Raw genomic sequence first — 22,844 nt, 5'->3', positions numbered from 1 at the left:
CACAAACTAAAATGAGGAAAGAATAATCGTTTAGTGGTTTTCATTTCATTCTGAAGAATAAATACCTTTATAATCATTTAAAAGAATGACAATTTTGAACATATTATTTAAGTTTACTTCACAATTTCTTTTCATTTTTCATAAAATTTTTCATGAATAAGAAAGTAAACATCAAGCACTTCATATAAAGTTACAGAAACTCTTGAACTTCTGGAATGAACAAAATTGATAGTCTTCCATTAACTCATAACATGAAGTGCCAAAATTTTCAGCAAACAGAACTTGCTAATTGAAAGTGAGCCTTGTGCAGCACTACTTGATACATTAAAAGCAAAATATTATATTAATAAGCATTTCAGCTTTATTAATAATGCTTAATGGATCTCCAATGGGACACTTTACTCAAAATTTAAAATTGGACTTTAAGAAATCAGAAATAAACACACGAATCACAAATTACTAGAACCAATGCAAAATATAAAACACTAGACCCCTGTAGCACCAGTGTTTACTATTTCAAGAAATCTTAAATTGCAAAAAGATTCTGAAATATAAGATAACAGAAACATTAGAATCTGTTGATTTACATTGAAAAAAATTCACCCAGCGTTCAAAGTACATTTAATGTGTTAATGATTTGCCAAGAAAACCCAAAAACTATTTACATACAGCTCCTCAAAAGTTCATAGTCTTTCAGAGCCTAGGAAGTAATAAACAAGCTCCAAAAAAAGGAGAAAAAATATACGCGAAAAGTGAGAGTTCTATTTTTAGAAAAGTACTATATAAGCAACAATAAATAAGATTCATTCTATGGATCGATAATAATTGCAAATAAATGTAACTGATTTGTTAGCACTTTGCCTTTTATGAGCAATGCCTCATAAAAATAAAATCTTTTTTAAGTAAAAGAGATCTACTTTCTATAAAAAGTTCAGCAATTACTGTATTAGATGCATTGAGCTTGAAGGCCACTTGGTGAATGAGAGTACTCCAAGTCTTAATTGTAATTTAGAACAAAAGGAAATAGAACGCTCACCTGGAAATAATCCAACAACTCCTTGGAATTACCATGCATTTAAAAAAAGAATAAACAATTGATGGTTACACAGCAGGTCATCTGTGTTAGGACTACTGTAAGTAAAGTAAAGCAGTGGAGAAATCCAGAGAGAGTTTAAGAATTGTGAAAATTACCAGATGTGCATGCTTTAAGTTAGCTGATAGGGGTATAGAACAGCTCTTTAATGTATTCACAGGCACCTTATTATTAAAGTGTCAAACCTGTTTGAAGATTCTTCAGTAATTTACTATTCCATTTCTGTTTCATTCACTAAATAGTTTCTAAAGCATCCCCAAGACCCTTCCATTAGTAAAAGTTCTCAATGAACTAAGCTGGGAGAATGCAAACTATTTTGATTCACTTAAGAGAGCCTAAGTTATTTTAGAAACAAACTGTAAATGAGAAATGCAATGCTGTGGTCCCTTCACAGTGTGAACATGTTAAAATAATTCCATAGCTCAAGAGAGCATGATCTAAATAAGTGGAGCATATAGCTACCATAGAGGGATTTATATTCCCTCTTTGACTTATCAATATTCTTATTCTTGTAAATAGGTAAAAATATTTTATCTTTTTACTTATTAAGAGACAAAAAGGAGGATATGCATGTAAGTAGATTTAAAAGCATTCTTAGAGGTATTAATATAATGCTTTAATATCTTTACAAAAAATACATCATAACATATTTTTTGAGATAGGATCTCGCTCTGTCACTCAGGTATAAGATAATTTTTAATATAGTTTTTTGTTACTAACAAAGATATTTAAAGAAATGTTAACTGTGCAGATGGTTTGGGTAGAAATTTAATTTCTTGGTATAATTAACAAGGTACATGCAATTGATTCTTATTAGAACGAATGCTTAATTGACAAATACTGAGTTTCTACTATAAAAGACATTGTACAGATATCGTGGAAATATGTTAAAAAGTTATTAAAATCATTGCTTTTTCAGACAGTGAATTCATATTGTAGGGATGTCTTTAAGACAAAAAAAAATCCCTTAAGATACTATTTTTAAAAATATATTGAAGGGATGGATTAGGTGTTTCATATGGACCCTGTCCAGCTCATATATTTTATTAATCATATGAATTAACCATTGGGATAGTAAAAATATCAATCATTCTTTGATATAGCTGTGTACCATTTGATACTTTAGGAAAATTAATATGTTTATATTCACTATACATAATGGAGATGGACATTGTCAATTTCAACCTTAGATTAATTGTGATCGTTTCCATGGAGAGAGCCTTCCTATTTTCCTAAATAATCATTAATTTTAGTAGCATGGAAATCACTCAATACAAAGAAAAAGACCTTGAGAACAGTGTGCATTGCTGTTATCAGTTAGGAAACCACATGTTTCATACTGATGCTGAACTGTTATTCCGTGAAACTCCCGAGGGAGCTTCTCCACAATGTTTGGAATTCATAACTACATGCAACCCAAATGGAAAATCTGTAGCTTGCTCAGGACAATATTCCTGATAATGTTATTCTATCACATGTGACTCACATGTAATTGGGAGGTGATTCTCAGAGTAGTAAATCAAAGCAGGGCCCTTAGCAACTACAAATCCCCGCACCTCTGCAAAGGCTATCTGGTGTTCAGAATAGCGTGGAATGGTATATTGAGATCAGGTAACATCGAACTAACTCGAGCATTTGTTACATACAGACTCTATTCAAGACAGAGCTCAACCCAATTTAGTAAAGATTTACCAGCAGAGGAGGGGTTAAATTAATTGTCAATTGGTAAAGGTGTTGAGAAACTCACCACCTTGCTTCTTAAAAGCGTTAACAACTTCGAAGAGTAGTTACCTAATCTTTGAAAGAGAAAGAGACTCTAACTGGGGCCTTGCCTCTCAATCATCAAGCTCCTCCTTTCCTAATGCCTCAGCTTTTTTCAGGTAAGAATCCTTAGCATTTCCCCAAAAGGGGACATTTGTGGTAGTTGTGAGTATCTTTCTGAGTGCCTGGAAGATTACATTTTTTGGAGAAGAAACAGGAAGGCGCAGATTATTTTTAGGAGGCTTGGAATGTTATTGTATAGACACTCAGGAAATTTTTATAGAAGAAAGGGAGAAAACGAGGAAGAAATAAAGCGAAAGAAAAAAAAGGAGGAAAAAAACAGGCGGAAGGTGGGAAGGCTAGTTAGGTAGGTGATCTTCTGGTTTGCAGTCCTCATCCAGCAAGATGAGAGCAGAAACTGCGCAAGAATAAAACAAAAGATCTGCCTGAGGAAAAGCTATGCAAATGCTTTAAAAGCTTTAAAGGATGAAAAAGCTGCACTACTCTCTTTTACAGCACCACTTCAGGTTAACCCAGTCAAGCCTTCTTCCCTCTTTCAGTCCCTTTCCTTTCCGTTTTCTGCAGGTGGTTTTATATGGAAGATTTCCAGGAAGGCTGGTGACAGGCATCTCTGATTTGGGTTCTGCCTCCTGGGAGCCAAAGGAGAGCTGGCAAAGTCCACTTTGGGTTTTACCCTGCAGCTTCATCACTCCACGAAGTCCTATTCTCTGCAGCTGCAGCGGTTTTGGAGGAGGATAGATGGGGAGAAAAGTGGGACTGTAACTACAGTGCCTTTGAAGGCTGGATTCCCTGAAGGATTTCAGGAAATAAAGCAGGGGAAGGATGGAAATGGGCCCTGGGCAGTTCTCAAACAGGAACAGCTTCTTATACACTAGTGCTCCCCCAAAACTCCAAGGATTCCAGAGAAATTCACTGAGACGCAGAGGAGGCCAGAAAAGCCAGACTAAGCATCCAATGAGATGGGTATATTAGAGCTGAGGGGCAATAAAAAAGAGAGAGAAAGAGACCTTACAAGACAAAGAGAGGCAAGGAAGAGAAATGAGATGGTATAAAAACGGACTCCTAGAAACAATCTCAAAAGCTGTAGTGGAGAGCAGACATTTATTTGAAGTCTGCAGCAATGTCACTGAGCATGCTGAAAATCAAAGAAGGAAGGAAACATTTCCACTCAACATTACTTTTTAATTGTTTATTCCATAGACTAGAAGGTAATTTACTTTTCTCTGGATCCATGGTTCTGGGCTTCAGTTTCCTCTTCTATAAAGCAAGGGGTTTGGACTAGAGATCTTACAGGGTCTCTGCCTAATTTGATCCTCTCAGTCAACCTATGAGCCAGATACTCCAAGACCAAGCATTTATCAGTTTTGATACCCAATTCTCCCCTCTTTCCTCTACCACCCTCTTCATCAATGCAGTGCCAACACCTGCACCATTCATCGAACTGATGCCAGCTCTCAATGATGACAGGAAGCATGCCTCAATTGTGACAAATGGTTAGTCCTTCTGGCCTGGAGTAAGGAAAGAAGGAATAGACAAGGCAGTATGATTTATACTTTGAATTTCCATTGAGAGGTTCTTCTCAAATTTTCAGTTATAAATTTCACCCATTTAAATAAATTATAAACTTCTCTGAGGGGTTCCAAATGGTTGGACTGATCGAAGGGCCAAAGAGCCCTATTTAATGGACCCCCCCAATTTGAGGGAAAATTTATTTCATTTCATCCCCAAAATTGGATCTGCTTATTTCGTGGAAATCCAGCAAGCGCTAGCCATGCTTTTTTCTCATCTGTCTGCCTCATGCCCATTCTGCCAACCTGCTTCAGTGCAGCATTTTCTGGGGTTATTAAACACCCAAGGCTTAATGAGAGTGTGTTCATGAGTAAGTTGTTCAATGATGCAAGATCACCCCCTACTCCACACACTCACACACAGACACACACACACACGTAGGCAGTTTAAATGATAGTGGGGTGTTAAAATGTGTTTTCACAAGAGTTTCATTTTAAATTTGTCTCAACCTAAAATTCCTTTAGAAATTAAAATAAATATTAATATGTAGAAATAAAACTCCTCAGCTTCTCTTGCCTTCAAGTGGAAAGTGACACACCAATAGTATATACTTAGTGTTTTCTACACCCACCACCATTTCTATTTTATTTTAGTTTCCAAAACATGAACAGGAGAGCAACTCTAGAAAAAATGGATTCCCATTCTGGCATCTCACAGGGCACTGATCATGCAATGCTGAGCACTCACCATTTCCTCCACGCAGAGAGCATCAGCATCTCCTCGCCCCCTCCCCATACACATTCTCGCACCCCTGAGGGTATTCAGCAATCTGATTTCCACCCGAGGTTTGACCTTGCAAAGACCCTTCTTCCAGTTTCTGGGCAAGGAACATCCCATTTTAACTCAAAACACAAAACGACCTTTTATCCTTTAAAGAAATACTACCAAATATAACACACCTGGATTTACATTTTCCAATCCTACATTCCGGATAGGGAACACGGAATGCAAAGGCAGGTAACTAGTTTGGGTCTGACAGTCCCCATTCAGCGACCGAGTCTGTGACTCCGTTTAAAATCGACAGTGCGGTAGAGCATCCTTCCCTTTTTTGCCCATTCACCATAGTGACGAAAAATCAAAAAACGAAAAAATTATCTACTTATTTCTGAAAACTGAGAGAAATGTGCTCATTTTGCGCTTGCCTCCGTGGATCTTAAACACTAACATCCCGCTCAGAGATCAACCATGATTTCCATCTCCTCCACTCAGTTTTTACTTAGCAAACACCTTTACTGCCCTTCCACTGTGAGAAAAATGGTGCACCAATCCCACGGATGACAGGTTGCTACTCGACTGCACCCGCTCAGTAGTTTTATCAGTAACCGGAAAACTTCACAATCAGTCAATTAGCTACTTAAATCTGTCTAAGACAAACTAAGAAAGCATCTCAGTTTCACCTGTCTTAAATCTAGTCTAAGACAATCCCCCAAACACGCCGCATATAAACACTCCCCCTTCCCCCACCCCCAATATTCCAAAAGATCCCCCATGGACTAACAGCACATTCAGATAGCCAACATTAAGCAAGGCAACTGTCATCATGCATTTAGACATCTATGCAAAGCAAAATATGTGACAATAGCCAAAGCATCTTTCTGACAATTGGTTGCACTACACATGCAGAAATGCAATGAAGATTGTATTTTCCACTTACAGTTATAGCGCTGCGCACGGTCACTTAACGAAAATGATAAAACTCAACAGTTCTTTTTAAATATATATATATATTTAATTCAGGTAAACGCTTAAGCCGTCTCTGTGTGTGGTTCTCTCTTGCTCTCTTTTTCTCTGGAGCTCTGGGCTGCTTAAATCCCTCTTGGATCGCGCCTTGCAAGCCCAAGCGCTGCCGCAACACGCTCGGGTAAATCTTTGCTGCAGATTGGGAATCCCATAGAAAACCTAGAGTCCCTGGAACTGGATGCGCAGGCGCGCGAGCCTCCGCCTCTCCAGGCACCCCCTCCCCTTTCCTCCCTTCCCTCCTCCCCCAGCTCCGCAGCCCCAGCTAGGAGAACTCTGGAGCCTGAGACCAAAAGCCGCCTGGCGAAGGCGCATGCTCAGTCGGAGGGGTTCGGAGTTTCCGCTGGTGAATTCCAGGTCTCCAGATTTTAGTAGAAACTCAAAAGGAAAGTAGATAGGAAAAGGGAGTCCAGCTACCGGAGCAACCCATACCTGGAAGGGCTCTAGGGAGGACGAGTTGGGCTCGCCACGCCCCGCGGTTACCGAGCCTGGTGGCTGAAGTACGAGGCAGAGATGGAACAAGTGGAGCCGCTTTTCCTGCCTCTCTCTGTCCTAGCCGACCCCCGGCCCACCCTTTGTCAGGCTGTAAGGTAAAGGAAAAAACTGCAGAAATCCCCAAGAGAAGACTTCCTAGCAAGCTGTGAGCAGGTCTAGCCGGCTTACTGAAGGAACGGTTATGGTGGTGATTTTGTCATGGGCCATTTCATCCAAGGGTCTTCAGCTAGGAGTACTGGGAGCCGGGTCCTCCATCACCCAGTGTCCCGGGCAGTCTCAGTCCAGAACGGCGCTGGAAAATGTATGTTGATGTATGTTGATCCGAGGCTTCTTGCCCTTTGTACCCTAAGCCAAGCAGAGCCTTCTGTGTGCACTTAAGTGTTTTTAACAGGTGCTTTGCGTCTTGCGGGGAGGGGGCGTTTGAAGGGCGGGAATAAACCATTTTGCGAATCCACGGTTAAGGGCTCTGGTTAGGCCGTCTTATAAAGCCCCCTTTGTGTCCTTGAACAGCTAAAAGGTTTGCCAGCCCTCCCAGGCTACCCGCTGGCCTGCCAAAGCCTAGAAGCCTTGACAAGGTGTAGTGCCCAATAAATGTTTGGTCGGTCGCTTCCCTACCAGGAAAGCAAGAATTCCCAGGCGTCCCCAACCAGATCACTTTCCTCAAGTGTGTATGTTGTACATGCACTCATTCAACAATTATTCACTGAAGCATTTACAAAAACTATTAGACACTCTTATGCTTTGGGAATAAGTACGGTTAACAAAACCCCCTCCTGGGTTTTACATTCAGGTGGGAGTTTTATTTTCAAGGGAGGGAAGTTCTGGAGGCGCTATGAAGATCGAGCTCTGTACAATTTGCACAGCGTCTTCACACACCTTATCACGTTCAGGAAAACTTCAGAGTTGACCCACTGTTCAGTGCTGGGGACACCAAGAGCCTCTCCCGTGGCAAATGAGCTCTAAATTGAAAAATCTCCAGCTGCTCCTGGTTCCAAGTCGGAGTCCAGCTTTGAACAAACTTGGGACTACTAAAGTGGGCAGCAGCAGAAACTCCGCCAGACAAGTCTGTGGCAATTGAAGGTTCATGCTAAGTGAGGGACTCAAGCGGTGACGCCTAAGTCTCACTCACTGCCAACCTGGCCAGCCCAGAGCCCAGGAACGGGCTTCCCGGGCAGGACGTCTCGGGAAGGTTGCGTAGAGGGGGAGCGCGCTCTCGGGACTCCCGGGACACCCAGGACACTGCCCGCGGTTGTCCCCGACCGGCAGGGCTCTTCCGCCGGTGCTGGTGACCGCGGAAACCCGGAGCGCGGAGTCATGCGGACCAGGGCGCGCGGCCCCGGCGCGCTGCGGCAGCCGAGCACGTTTAGAGTCTGGCGGGCGCCTGCCCCTCGCTCTGGAGCCGCAGTGCGCACTGCGCTGCGGGGCTCCCGGGCGGACTGGGCTGCTCCTGTTTGCTGGGACTCCTGGGTGGGGAAAGTCAGTTCTGAATAAGTCGCTTTTTCTTTTTGGCTAAAAAAAAACCCGACCTCCACGGCTTTCAAAATCTCGTCTTTGGTTGATTTCCCCTACTAAATCATTTTACGCTTGGCTCTCTGGTTTCTCTCTCCAGAACAGCCTCTGCACTGCAATCTGCATCTACCCAAAGGGTCGTGATTCCGTTTCTCTGCTTCAGTGAAGATGTACCTACGTATTTATTGCACCCTGGAGGTCTCTTTCGTGGCCGTGTTCGATTTTACATAACTTACTTTCAACTTCTGTTTAGGAAAAAATGTACCAGACTGATACTTTAAATCATACTCTGTTGTAGGATAGGATTTATTTCAATGCGTGCGCTTTTGTAAAGCAGCTTGTCTAAGTGGGCGGGCAGATTTTTTAAAGTTCCATTTGCACTGCAGCGCTGTTTGTGTCCTAAATGCGATATTTTAATTTCTAATCTCCAGCTATTATGTAGCTTTATCTTTTTCAGCTTCTAATATTTTGTTGTTGTTTAATCTTTTTGGTATGCCTTTTAGTCGAGTAGTACACACGAAGTCACAGTAACAAAGCCAATTCTAAGACTTCAAAGGAATGTTATCCTTTGAATTACAGAAGGCAAATCCCCTCTTTAGGATGGGAGAATGTACTTGAAGGAAGGAATGTGGCAGAGACCCTAAGAAGTGAAAGAGCCTGCTGTTCCCTCTTTCAGGCATTTGCGATACCACTGGTGATTACACAAGAGTGGAGATTGCGCTGCCGGCCCCCCCTGTGGTAGAGGGACTGGAACGCCGCCCCATGTTGAGTGAAGAATGTCATCAGCTTACCACTTGTCCTGTTACCTAAAGCCACATCCCCAACACTACAACTTTCACACCCTGGAATTTTTTTTTTTTTTTGGAGGGGGGAGGGTTGGAATAGAGGAGGAGGAGGAAGGTGCTGTAGGTAGGAGTTTGTTTCTTCCTGTGTATTTGATAGAATCCTCAATCAGAAAGAGCCATTTTTCTTCCTTCAGTTGCACATTATGTTTTTATAGAAATTTCCAGCCTTACTTCCACCTTATTCATTCTCAGATTCAAACAAATACACAAACAAAATAAAACCAACAATAACTTTTCAGGTGTACAATACTGTACTGTGTATAATATTCCCATTTGCTTTGTGACGTGAACAAATTGAAAATGGAAAATGATAGTAAAAGTGTGAAATGCCAATAGTATAGCAAGTCTAAGTTTGTAGTCCTGGGAGCTCATGGTAATACTATTTACTAGAAATACTGTATTTGTATGTAAAATATATGAGCCAAGAAGGGTGTAACTTAAGGCATGGGGATATTTAAAAAATTGGAAGAAAAATTGAAGATCATTATTAGAAAATGAAAAGAAACAGGAATTAAAAAACGGATTTATCTTCATTTATTCATAAAGAACCATAATAGCAACTTACTTCTATGGATAGCATACCTTTATTCCAAAAGCTAAGGGTATTAATCATTACAGAAAAGATGTTACATAAGATAATTATGATTATGCTGATTTTTTTTTTGAGAGGTAGGTGCCTTGTCTGTTGCCCAGGCTGGAGTGCAGTGGCAGGATCATAGCTCACTGCAGCCTCAAACTCCTGGGCGCAAGTTATCCTCCTGCCTCAGCTTCCCAAGTAGCTGGTACTACAGGCAAACACCACCATACTTGGCTAATTTTATTATATTTTTGTAGAGACGGGGGTCTTGCTATGTTGCCCAGGCTGATCTCACTGGTCTTAAGCAATCCCCCTGCTTTGGCCTCCCAAAGTGCTGACATTATAGGCATGAGCCATCTTTTCCAGTCCTATTCTGACTTTTAAAATCATATTTTTTAAAGATATGGATAGACCAACAAAATAAAATAACTTCCCTAAAGTCAAATAGGAAGTATCTCTTACAATAAAGCCCTACAATGGGTTTTCTGATACATAAAATGTTTCATTGTATATGTCCGTGAACCTTCTACATGTTTTTTTAAAATACTGAAAAAATGCAGGACCATGAAGCAATGATTCCCATGCAATTAATGGGTGAGTTCTAGGCCTCCTTCTACAGAGAAGGGATTAGAAATTCTAATTTTAATGAACTTGATTGATCATGTCTCCAAGTCCTCCTCTGATTTCACTCTGTAATCCGTAACTGGATCTAAATTCAGTCTGAAAGATCACTCTGTATCTGTAGACACGAATTTCCTTAAAATTTGAACAAATCCACAATAAAAGTTTCATAAGGCCCTGCCAGATGAATCACTGTCAAGGATTTGAGTTTCCTGGAAGTCTCTTGGGGCCTCAGAAATAGTCATAGCAAATACAGGTGGGATGCAGCCTCAAGAATAGAAAATACTTTATTCCATTTTCACTTCTACCAGTTGGCCTGATCTATAGATTCATAGCAGTGCTCTGAAGCTGGAAATTGTTACTATTATTGTTAGTGGCAACATTCCGTAAATGATGATAACAGAATTACACTGTGCATGAACCCTATTTCTTTTCATTAATGACTTTTTAGGTGTCTTTATGGCTAGGCTATATTCTTTTTCAGTTGTGTGAATAGCCATTGCAGATAATATCACGGATCCATTTTTGGGGACCTCTGTAGTTGGAAACCATTGGGTCCAGAAGGATCTTCAAAAACTCTTCTTGCCTAAAGCAGATCTTACTGACTTGTTTCTCCATTTAATCTGTTTTCTTTAATCTAGAGATTTTAATTAAACTCTCAATCTCAACAGAGATCCTTAGCATAAAATTTAAGAGAAAATAACAATAGTGATTTCTGTGCCTTCTCACAGACAACCAACTAAAGCAAAACCTAGATTTTTTTTTTAAATCAAATAGTTAAAAATTTTATCTACTGCCTAGGAAATAAATAGTGAGCTCCCTCATTGTGTTTGTGTGTGTGTGTGTGTGTGTGTGTGTGTGTGTGTGTGTTCTTACCAAATACATCCTTTAGAGTTCATTTTATCATTCCTATGGAGATGTTCAAGAAGAGACAGAAGGACCACTGGTGTTCTTAAATCCAGACATTTGCCTTATTTTCCACTTTCTCCTTAACAACTACCTATAGAACATCTTCCTGTGAATTTGTTACAGATGCTTTAAACTCAACATCTCCAGATGATTTTCACCCCTGCCCCTCTGCCTTCTTGGATCTGTTCCTCCCCTGTGCTGCCTAGCCCTTTGACGGTGCCCACTATCAACCTAGTCCTCTAAATTAGAACCTTGGATGTTACCTTTGGCTTCTCCATTTGTCTAATTCCCCATCACATCATTAGCTGAATCCTGTGAATTCCGTTTTCTGAATGTCTTGCAAATCCGTTCCTAACTGCCACTGTATTAGTTCAGCCTCTCGTCATCTCACTCTTGGAACACGTGGTTCTTTCTCCTTCTCCTAAATGTTGCAGAAACTCAAATAAAATTTTGTCACTTCCTTAAATAAAATCATTGACTGGTTTCTCCCTTGAAACAATAAAAATTAAAATTCCTTAGCATAGCATACAAGACCGTTTTCTGGCTCTTGCAGACCCTTCCAGCCCCATCTCTTGATATGTCTTTTTAGTGCTCTATGCTCCACCATACTGTGTTACCTGCAGTTTACCAAATATGTAATAATGTTTCACTTCTCAGTACTTATCCATATGGTCTTTCCCTTTTCCTGGGAACTCATGTTTCCCTTGTCTTGCCTTTATGACTCTTATTAATCCTTCAAATTCAGCTGAAAATTTATTTCCCAGCAGAAGAATCTTTCCCTTGCATGTAGCAGAGAGTTTACAGAATTGTTGTGAAGATTAACTGAGATAGTATATATGAAAATACTTAACTAGGAAGCTCTATTTAAACATAGGATACTATATATTGACAATACAAATATTAATTATTAAGTAAAAGCTAATGTCTGCTTTTCATTTCAAAAGGCAAAGTGATTATGTTATATTGGTATGAGGGAAAAAAAACTCTCAAATCATTTTGATTGAATTTAAAGCTCTTAACTTTGATATGAAGAACTTTATAACTTTTAAGCATGAGTGTCTTCCACCTTGATTAAATTGCTTTCATGCCAAGAATCCACAAAGCATTTAAAAGCATTTATTAACTGATTTTCGATGACTTTGATTAAATTATTCTTGCTTTATTATTATTAAATTATTCTTATTTTATACTAAATTACAATTTTATTCAATTCTTGTTTTTCACTAAATTACAAGTGTAGAACTCTAATAAATCAGCTTGTATTTTATAGCTTTTAAATGATTTTACTATTCTTTTTTTTTTTTTTTTTTTTGAGACGGAGTTTCGCTCTTGTTACCCAGGCTGGAGTGCAATGGCACGATCTCGGCTCACCGCAACCTCCGCCTCCTGGGTTCAGGAAATTCTCCTGCCTCAGCCTCCTGAGTAGCTGGGATTACAGGCACGTGCCACCATGCCCAGCTAATTTTTTTGTATTTTTAGTAGAGACGGGGTTTCACCATGTTGACCAGGATGGTCTCGGTCTCTCGACCTTGTGATCCACCCGCCTAGGCCTCCCAAAGTGCTGGGATTACAGGCTTGAGCCACCGCGCCCGGCCCACTATTCTTTTGTTATTTGATTCACAAAGAGATAGCATTGCCCTCATTTCATAGGTGAGATAAACTCCCTAGAAAGGCCATGTTACTGAACATCATGAAGCTGATTTTTTAAAAAAAAGAAGGAGAAAAAGAGAAAGACCGTATTGCAATGCTTTCTAAAAGCTAAGCAATATAATGTGATGAAGCTAGATAGTGGCAACCCAGAAATGTAATACTAGTTTTTCGGTAACTACTACTCTCCGATGCTGAAAAAAATGCGTTACTAGTTTCCATCTTTCCCAGTTTCAGGTTCTTGCTTGGGATGACAAGAACATGCGGTAATAAATTGTAATTTAGGAAGAAGGTGAATTAATTACTTATACTACTAGAGGAGAAAACCAAAAATATTTGACTCACTTTGTTGTTCTTGATTGGAAAATCAGAATATATAAAAACAAAAAGTCAAAGAGTGCTGGGTATTCCACTAATAGTTTACAATCTAAAATACCATGTAAATTTTTGCACTAAAATTAAAAATTATATACTTACTAAAGCATTTTTAAAATTTATAGATTTTGTCTCAAAACTCAGAGGCATCAAGGAATTCATTTTTATTTAAGTTGCTTGAGATATAACAAAGAAGGAAGAAATTTTATTGTAAAATCCTATGGAGTAATATTTCTGAGCCCGTCTACTGATATTTGGTGATCGAAATGTAGTTTATTGTGTAATATCTGACTGGTTTGGCATATTTTGGATTTTAATGAAAGAACATTAAAATAAAATCAGTAAAACATTATTATTATTATTTTTATTTATTTTTTTATTTTTTTTAATTGCATTTTAGGTTTTGGGGTACATGTGATGAACATGCAAGATTGTTGCATAGGTACACACTTAGCAGTGTGGTTTGCTGCCTTCCGTCCCCTCACCTGTATCTGTCATTTCTCCCCATGCTATCTCTTCCCACCTCCCCACCCCCCGCCCCTCCCCCATTTCCCCCCAATGGACCCCAGTGTGTACTGCTCCCCTCCCTGTGTCCATGTGTTCTCATTGTTCAACACCCACCTATGAGTGAGAATATACGGTGTTTGATTATCTGCTCTTGTGTCAGTTTGCTGAGAATGATGGTTTCCAGGTTCATCCATGTCCCTACAAAGGACGTGAACTCATCGTTTTTGATGGCTGCGTAATATTCCATGGTGTATATGTACCACATTTTCCCTATCCAGTCTATCATCGTTGGGCATTTGGGTTGGTTCCAGGTCTTTGCTATTGTAAACAGTGCTGCAATGAACATTCGTGTGCATGTGTCCTTGTAGTAGAATGATTTATAATCCTTTGGATATATACCCAGTAATGGGATTGCTGGGTCAAATGGGATTTCTATTTTTAGGTCCTTGAGGAATCGCCACACTGTCTTCCACAATGGTTGAATTAATTTACATTCCCACCAACAGTGTAAAAGTGTTCCTATTTCTCCACATCCTCTCCAGCATCTGTTGTTTCCCGATTTTTTAATGATCGCCATTCTAACTGGTGTGAGATGGTATCTCAATGTGGTTTTGATTTGCATTTCTCTGATGACCAGTGATGATGAGCATTTTTTCATATGTTTGTTGGCCTCCCGTATGTCTTTATAATTAGAACATCTCAGTTTTCCACATTGTACATAAATAGAATTTCCATGTTTTTTTTCTTGTTGTTGTTGAGACAGGTTGTCACTTTGTTGCCCAGGTGGTTGGAGTCCAGTGGTACAATCATAGCTCACCGCAGCCTCTCCTGGCCTCAAGTGATCCTCCTGCTTCAGCCTCTCAAGTAGCTAGAACTACAGGCATGCACCCCTGTGCCTGACTAATTTTTAAAATATTTTGTAGAGATGGAATCTTTACAAAAAGAATAACCTGGTTGACTAGGCTATTCTTGAACTCCTGGCCTCAAGCGATCCTCCTGTCTTCACCTCCCAGTGTGCTGGGATTACACACATATAATTTTATTTGAAGACAAAATTTCACTGCTCATTTTTAATGTTTAAATTACTGGGGGACTAGAAGAGTCATAACTAGAGGTAAAGAGAATTGGAAGAAAAGGTTTTACAATCACATTAGAAGAAATAAACACTTGAACCAGAAAAGTAGCAGTGGAAATGGAAAGTGTATGGATTTGATATTGTTAGAGTAGAATCAACAAAATTTGATACTTGATTATGTATATCGGAGAAGGTAAAGTTAAATGCAGTCATAAGATTTGGAACTGGATCACTGGGATAATGGTATTGATTTTAGTAAAAACAGAAGTACAAGTTTGGAGAAGAGGAGAGCAAGAGGACTGGCTTAACTGCTGGACACGTTTCTTGCATTTGAAAGGCTATTGGCACATACAGTTGGAGAAGTCCAGCAGACATCTAGAGATTGCAGATACGGAACTTGGGTGGGAGGTCTGCACTAGAAATATAGAATTGCTGGTTATTCACATACAGGTAATGGCTGCGGCCAGAGAATAGATTTGATTGTCAGAGGAGGAGTATAGAGTGAAGAGAAAAGAGTAAAACTTAAAGAACCACTGAAGTTTAGAAAAAAAGGAATTTGGAAGAGTTAATTGTGCACTTGTTATTCTCCCTACGTGCTTGTTTGCAAATTCCTGAAAGTAATCACAGTTTTACTCATTTTAGTATTGTTAAGCAGCACTTAGAATACTGTCTGTAAGGAAGTATTTGCAGGATTAAAATGATGATGGGTATTTAACCCAGCTAAAGTGGAACATGGTCTGTTAATAACAAAAATAGTAATTTGTTTTGAATATATGCATATTGGTTAAATTGTTTTAGAAAATGTTAATATTTAATTAAATTGATGATTAATAACTTTTTCATATGCACACACATGCCTATGTGTGTGCATATATGTGTATACATATTTATTATCTATCTAATTTTTTGTTTTCATATTTGGAGTCTGTAATAGATACTTTTGGAGGAGTATACCTCGCCCACAAATCAACAGTTCCCTTGTCTCCAAAAGGGTCTAAAGAAACAGGTTCCTGACTGCTGTTTGTTCTGGACACTAGAACCTAGCTAGATCAATTGCATTTTCTCTTACGGAATTTTTTTTTTTTCTTTTTTGAGGTGGGGATCTCGTTATGTTGCCCAGGCTAGCCTCAAACTCGTAAAAATGACTGATATCTTTATAGGAGAAAAAACACAGAGAGACATAGACAGGGAAAATGCTAGAGGACTACAGGGGCAGAGATTAGAATTAGGCAAAAACCAAAGGACACCAGACATTTCCAGTAATTGCAGTAATTACCTTCCAGTAAAAACCAGAAGGTAGAAAAGAGGTATGGAACAGATTCTTTTTCAGAACCCCCAAACGAAATCAATCCTGGTGTTACTTTGATTTTAGGCTTCTGGCCTCCAGAACTGTGGGAGAAAACATTTTTGTTGTTTTAAGCTTCCAAGACTATGGTATTTGTTGCAGCAGTCCTAGGAAGGACAACTGCATTTAAATACAACACGTGAGTGTTAGGTTTACAATAAAGAATATTCTGGCAGTGTGATAATAGAAAGAGAGTTTTCTTTTCTGCAAATACACATCCCCCCACCTTTTTTTACAGTGAAAATTGCTGAAGTTTGAATTAAGAGATGTGGATTCAAAAACTAACTCTGCTACTTATTAGATGTGGTCTTGGGCAATTACTTAAATTCCCTTCATGCCTTGATTTCCTTCTTTATAAATTGAGAAAGATTAAATAGTAGAGCTCTGTGGTTGACAAATTCAAGATATTGGGCGTTAAAAAAATTATGGATAATAAGTTAATAGTGCTAATTTGCACATAAAATGATATTGAGCCTGTTTCTTCCAATTCAAAACTAAATTAAATTCATGGGTTTAGCTTTGAGTTCATTTAAAATAATTTCCTTAGAGACCTTTCATTATTGTTGCTCATGGAAGTCAGATTAGGTATACTGATCACAGTGCCACTGCTAGAAGTAATTCAAATTCTGCTTAAGATTTCCTAGGCTAGTTTATGGATGTTTGAATAAAATTCAGTATTAATAGCATTGCAATGTTAAACAATATTTTGAAATTAGACTTACATAACACTTTGCCAGTGATCCATATAATGTCATTTTTAATAGACAATTTTTTTTTTTTTGAGACAGAGTCTCACTTTGTCACCCAGGCTGGAGTGTAGTGGCACGATCTCGGCTCACTGCAACCTCCACCTCCCGGTTCAAGCAATTCTTCTGCCTCAGCCTCCCAAGTAGCTGGGACTACAGACATGCGCCACCACGCCTGGCTAATTTTTGTATTTTTAGTAGTCATGGGGTTTCACCGTATTGGCCAGGCTGGTCTTGAACTCCTAACCTTGTAATCTGCCCTCCTTGGCCTCCCAAAGTGCTAGGATTACAGGCGTGAGCCACCGTGCTCGGCCTTAGCAGACTATTTTTTAGAGCAGGTTTAGGTTCACAGCATATATGATGTTTTTAGAAACATTCATTGACTGAATTCTGGTTGTGTAGATTGTAGTGCAGTATTAGAAATTCAAACATGTTGATTGTAGATTAGTTGAAAAATAAGACTAAATAACATTATTTAATATATTATAGATCTTAATATTCATAAGGACATGTCCTAAGGCTTTTCTGATTCCCCAGTATATGAATATTACTCTAGGGCAAAATTGCTTTGTTGGTAAATGGCCATATCATTACCTATGAGTATTAAATGAGATGATAAATAACAGCAAAGCTACATTCAGCTGCAGATGCTGCGTGATCAGCTGACTAGACTTACTAATTTAGTTAACTGTAAGCAACAGCTTTATAGTTCCGTAAAATTCACATTTGTGCTTTAGCAAAATGACATATTACTACCTGTTATGATAAACTCCAGGGTCAGATACAAATAGATACGGCCCAAAGACTGGATCTATAATGGTCACATTCTATGAAAATCCTGCTACCATGAAAATTTTCATACATCATTATACAACTCGAAAAAGAAGTAGTTGAAACTTGAGAGCATGACCATTTTGAAAGCAATTTGAATCTGATGGATTAAGGCCTGTTTTAAAAGAACTAAAATTTACTCTTTGGTTTTTATGGATTCAACATGTACTTTTAAAAATAGGCCTTTATTAAAACTTCTAAATAGATTGAAGCTCTTTCTCCCATTATTGAAGATAACAAATCTATCAATCTAAGAGAATGGACCATTAATATTATTATTATTTATGCTTATAATCGTTGTATCCTAAAAGCTATGTGGATAATTTCCTACATTGGTCTAGAGGAAAGGAAAGATTACAGTAACTCAATTTGTGTGTGTGTGTGTGTGTGTGTGTGTGTGTGTGTGTGTGTGTGTGTGTGTGTTTTTGAGACAGGGTCTCACTGTGTTACCAGCTGGATCCAGTGCAGTGGCTCAATCTCGGCTCAAAGCACCCTCGACCTCCTGGGCTCAAGTGATTCTCCCACCTCAGACTCCGAAATAGGCATGCACCTCCACACATGGTTAATCTGTTTATGTCTTTAGGAACAACAGTATTCATCTGAAGAGTCAGTGTCTCTTGGAAAGCTGCTAAAATAACTTGAAAGGTCTCTTAAAAACTAATTAAAGAAAGCTTTATCCAGGAACATTAAGGGAGTTAAGATAAACTCTTTCTGATGCTGTCAGGTGAGTGTGCTTTTTATTTCTTCTTCTGAGTATTTCTTTTTAGTGCCTGCTATAGCAAGGCTTATGTTGTTACTTGGTGGCACATTTTATTCAAATAGTGTAAATGAGTGGAAAGGTGCCAAAGATGAATCTCCTGAGACTTATGATAAAATCTTCTCCAGAGAGAAGAGAATTTTACTCTTTGGTAGTTATGGTGACACTCTTCTTCTATGAGGCAAACTGGGAATGGGGCAAGAAACAGACTGTGTCAGGGCAAGATCCTCTCAAAGATCTGACTCACTAATGTCAAGACAAAAGTGATCCCTCAACCTGTAGTTTAGAGTATTCCTAGAGCTCCACTCAAATTTGTATCCCCAAATGAGGAACTGTACAATGGAATTCCACAGGAAGATTTAGATTACAATGCATTGCTTAATATGTGTAACTGTGAATTTTCTTCTTGTTCTTTAAGGTCTTGTTTAAATCCCATTAATACTTCCCTGCTTATCTATCCCAAGGTGATATTTTCTTCTTTTCAGTTTCTAGTAGTCTTAAGATGAATGGAATATTCAATGAAATATCACCAGGACACATAGTTATTCTTTCAGATTTTAGTATCCAACAATATTGTAAAATTACTTATTGCAGAAGCTGTGTCTTATATATTTACTTTGTATCATTCAAAATGCTAAGTTCCTGATTCACAATAGAGCTTAACATTGTTTGATTAATTACTCTTTCTCTTTAGTTTTCACTCTCAGTGGGTTATTTTTTTCTATGATTTTACTTTTTAGAAGAATTAACATTCCATTGGAAATTCTGATAATTGGGAAGATTATTTTTATAACTCGATAATTTTATTTCATAATTGGTATAATGATACATAATTCTGTACTTACAGAACCAAAAACAGTAGAAAACAGTTGTTTTTATAGTACTTCTGAAGAGAAAAAAATTTAAATATTTTGTTTTTTCATTTATTTTTTATTGTTAGTTGACAAATCGTGAATATGACGTTATAGTAAATGCATAGAGAGAAAGTTGGCATGTCCCAATAAGTGATTATATTTCTTAATATGTAAGATATTTTATAATATGTTAGAATATACTATGAAAGTATTTAAGAAAAAGTGACTTAGTGTTTAAGTTAATTTTCATGACTGTAATGTGATTAGCTTGATGATGAAAACACTTAAGACTTGACAGGGAATTTCTAGATTTGTATCACTGGGAACAGTGTTTGCAATTGGCAATAGACATTGGAACCATCTTTTGGCAACTAGTATAATCATTTGAAAGCCAAGAAATATGTTTATATTCTTTTTTATGTAGTGGTCCTCTTTTTTTGCTACTGACAAATGATAGTTGTGCTAGACTTTATTTCATTTTACTCTTTGAAACATGGAATTGTTCTGTTGCTCAGGTTGGAGTACAGTGGTTTGATCATGGCTCACTGCAGCATCTGACCTCTTCCGGACCAAGCAATCCTCCCACCTCAGCCTCCTGAGTAGCTAGGACCACAGGTGCTTGCACCATGCCAGGATAATTTTTAAAATTTTTTGTAGAGATGGGTCTTCCTATGTTGCTCAGGCTGGTCTTGACCTCTGGTCTCAAGTGATCCTCCTGCCTTGACTTCCCAAATACTGGGATTAGAGGCATGAGCCACCATGCCCAGCTGACTTTATTTTTTTCTCTAACCGTTCATTAGGTAGCTTCCCTGAAACTGATCATAGCTTTCCAAGGTCTTGGTAAAAGTTTATATAGTTTTTCCCTTTCATTCTTTCTAAGGAAAATGTCATATATGTTCTCATGTTTTAAGAGTAATTGTCTATATGCAGATGATATTGAAATCTACATGCTACTGATTTAATGATTATTTGCCACCTACCCATACTGAAACTAATTTTTGTGAAATTAGTCATAAAATCCAAAATTAACACCATATTAACAAATAAAATATCTTCAAGGAGTTTCTGATTAAAAGTATTTTAATGATGACATACCTCAGTAAAAATTCTGCCAGCTTGCAATACAGTCAAAATGAGACTACATTAAATCAGGGATCAAAATTTCAAATCATTTTTTAAAACCAAGCCAACCACACTAGTAGAAAGTGGTAAGAGGTTTATTTTTCATCAAGTGCTATGAGGTTTCTATGCCCACAAAGAATTTGTAGTTATCATCTGATAGTATATATAAATAGAACAGAGTATAAGTTATATCATTTTCCCATGATGACATATAGTTAGAACAACATTAATTGTGGCAAAAAGGAGCTGGGTGAATACAGTTCTGATGTTTCTGCCCTTCATAAATATGCCAAATTGTTTTAATATACATATGAACATAAAGTCATCTGCATTTATAATCCTTATCTGCTGTTGAACTCCATTTATGCTTTCCAACTAGCAGTCTAGAGCAATAAAAGTCTAGCACTTTCTTCAGTGCAATATGTTTCAATCCAAATTTCTCACTTTCATCCTTATTATATACTTTTAGGCAAGTTCAATCTTTCTACTTCCCTCCGCCATTAATAATATGTTTATTTTTCTAGTCAACATGGAATAATCATTGATTTCTTACCCTCAAAGCAGCTGTAACAAAGTTCTAATGATAATTTCTAAAATATACTATTCCTATGGTCGATATTACAATAAAAGGTTCTTAACATTTCTGGTTATATTATTTCAATGTCTTCTAAACTAGACCATTTTCTCCTAGAGATGGTATTCTCTTACTTCTGATTCATGCTAAATTGTCTACTATATAATGTTTCTACAATGCTATTTACATATGTCATTTTTCCTGAAACACACAAATATCATCTTGTCTGTGGCATAAAGTCCACCTTTTCTTAGCTTTGTCATGCAAGAATCTGAACACCCTGGCATCAGTCTCGTTGCCATCTATTTCCATAAATTCCTTTACAAAAACATTCTCTCTCAAACACTCTTATCTACTCACTATTGCCCAAACATATCTTGCACTTTTGTCTATGCTTTTGCTTATGCTCTTGTTCCTGTCTGAAATATATTCTACCATTCTGTTCAAATCCAAATTATAATTTTTTATTAATTAATTACTCTTTCTTAACTTTTATTTGAGGTTCAGGGGTAGATGTCGAGGTTTGTTCTATAGATAAATTGTGTGTTGTGGGGGTTTAGTGTACATATTATTTCATCACCCAGGTTATAAGCACAGTATCCGATAGTAGTTTTTCAATCCTCACCTTCCTTCCACTCTTCACCCTGAAATTAGGCTCTGATGTCTGTTGTTTCCTGCTTTGTTTATATGTGTACTCAATGTTTAGCTCCCATTTATAAGTGAAAATATGTGGTATTTGGTTTTCTTTTCCTGCATTAGTTCTGTTGGGACAAAGGCCTCCAGCTCCATCCATATTGCTGTAAGGGCAAAGGGCATTATCTCATTCTTTTTTATGGCTGTATAGTATTCCATGGTATATATGTACCACATTTTCTTTATCAAGTCTACCACTGATGGGCATTTAGGATTTTTCCATGTCTTTGCTATTGTGAATACTGCTGCAATGAACACATATGTGCATGTGTCTTTATGGTAGAATGCAAATCCAAATTGTAAATATTGTCTGTGATGCCTTTAGGTCCACTCCAATTCTCAATAACCCAACTTTTTAAGATCAGAAACTATATATTATTTATCGAATCTATTTAACAACTACATACACTTTTTTAAACTTTTTATATTGTTATCAAATATTTGTCATTGCTAATGCCCTGACTTGTGTCATACCTTTCTTGTATAGTACATGGTATAGTATTGAATATATAATAGGTACTAATACTGATTGACTGTTTCATTGAGTAAAAACTATGGTTCCCAGAGTAAATGCTTTTGAGTTTTTAATAATGAAGCTCTTATTTGGTTATATTTAGTTAAGTCACTAAACAAACTATAAGTGGTGGAAACTGAAGCAGAATGAAATTTAAATGCATAGTCGCAAAAATTGCCAATTATTCTTAAATAAGAATTAATAAACAAATACACAGACACTTTAAAAAGCAGAATAAATAATGTACTTGAAAAACAGTGATAGCTATATATTAATAAATGTATTTCATTTATTTGGATATCTCTAATGATACATATTTTAATCCCTTTTCCTTTCATGTTAAGTTAGAAAAAAGCCTGCACAGTTAAAGGGTTATTTCCTATGGGGGTTCCATGAAGCAAAAAAAAAAAAAAAAAAGGAGTGGTTTGATGTACTCATGCCCCTCCCTACACACACACACACACACACACACACACACACACACACACACACACAAATATCTGGAAGAAGTTGGGAAATCAATGCTTTTCTTTAGCTGGTCCAAAGATTCTTATTCTAGAATGGTTTAGGAAGTGAATGGATTACTATTAGAAACTGTAGACACTTTTATAGAACTTAGTAAGTGTAAGGTACTGTTCTAGTGCTTTACATGTATTAACTCATAAAA

General features: G+C 37.8%; 2 protein-coding genes across 6 annotated transcripts in view; one reads left to right on the top strand and one right to left on the bottom strand.

The window, feature by feature from the left end:
- VSNL1 (visinin like 1) overlaps positions 1-6,405 on the bottom strand; it is a 111,778-nt gene extending 105,373 nt beyond the window's left edge. Inside the window, exon 1 of one of the 2 annotated variants that reach the window (XM_003935219.4) lies at positions 6,099-6,405. The gene's annotated coding sequence lies outside the window, so the exon portion shown is untranslated. Of the gene's footprint in view, positions 1-5,343; positions 5,448-6,098 lie in introns of those variants that run through there. The other variant, XM_010345746.3, reaches the window with a different exon arrangement.
- A 118-nt stretch (positions 6,406-6,523) lies between these two features.
- RAD51AP2 (RAD51 associated protein 2) overlaps positions 6,524-22,844 on the top strand; it is a 38,800-nt gene continuing 22,479 nt past the window's right edge. Inside the window, exon 1 of one of the 4 annotated variants that reach the window (XR_012516439.1) lies at positions 6,524-6,977. The gene's annotated coding sequence lies outside the window, so the exon portion shown is untranslated. Of the gene's footprint in view, positions 6,988-15,546; positions 18,388-22,844 lie in introns of those variants that run through there. The other 3 variants (XR_012516440.1, XR_745834.3, XR_012516441.1) reach the window with 3 other exon arrangements.

Source organism: Saimiri boliviensis, chromosome 1 (assembly GCF_048565385.1).
Source record: "Saimiri boliviensis isolate mSaiBol1 chromosome 1, mSaiBol1.pri, whole genome shotgun sequence".
Taxonomy (NCBI): domain Eukaryota; kingdom Metazoa; phylum Chordata; class Mammalia; order Primates; family Cebidae; genus Saimiri; species Saimiri boliviensis.
This window is presented reverse-complemented; position numbering and strand designations above follow the sequence as displayed.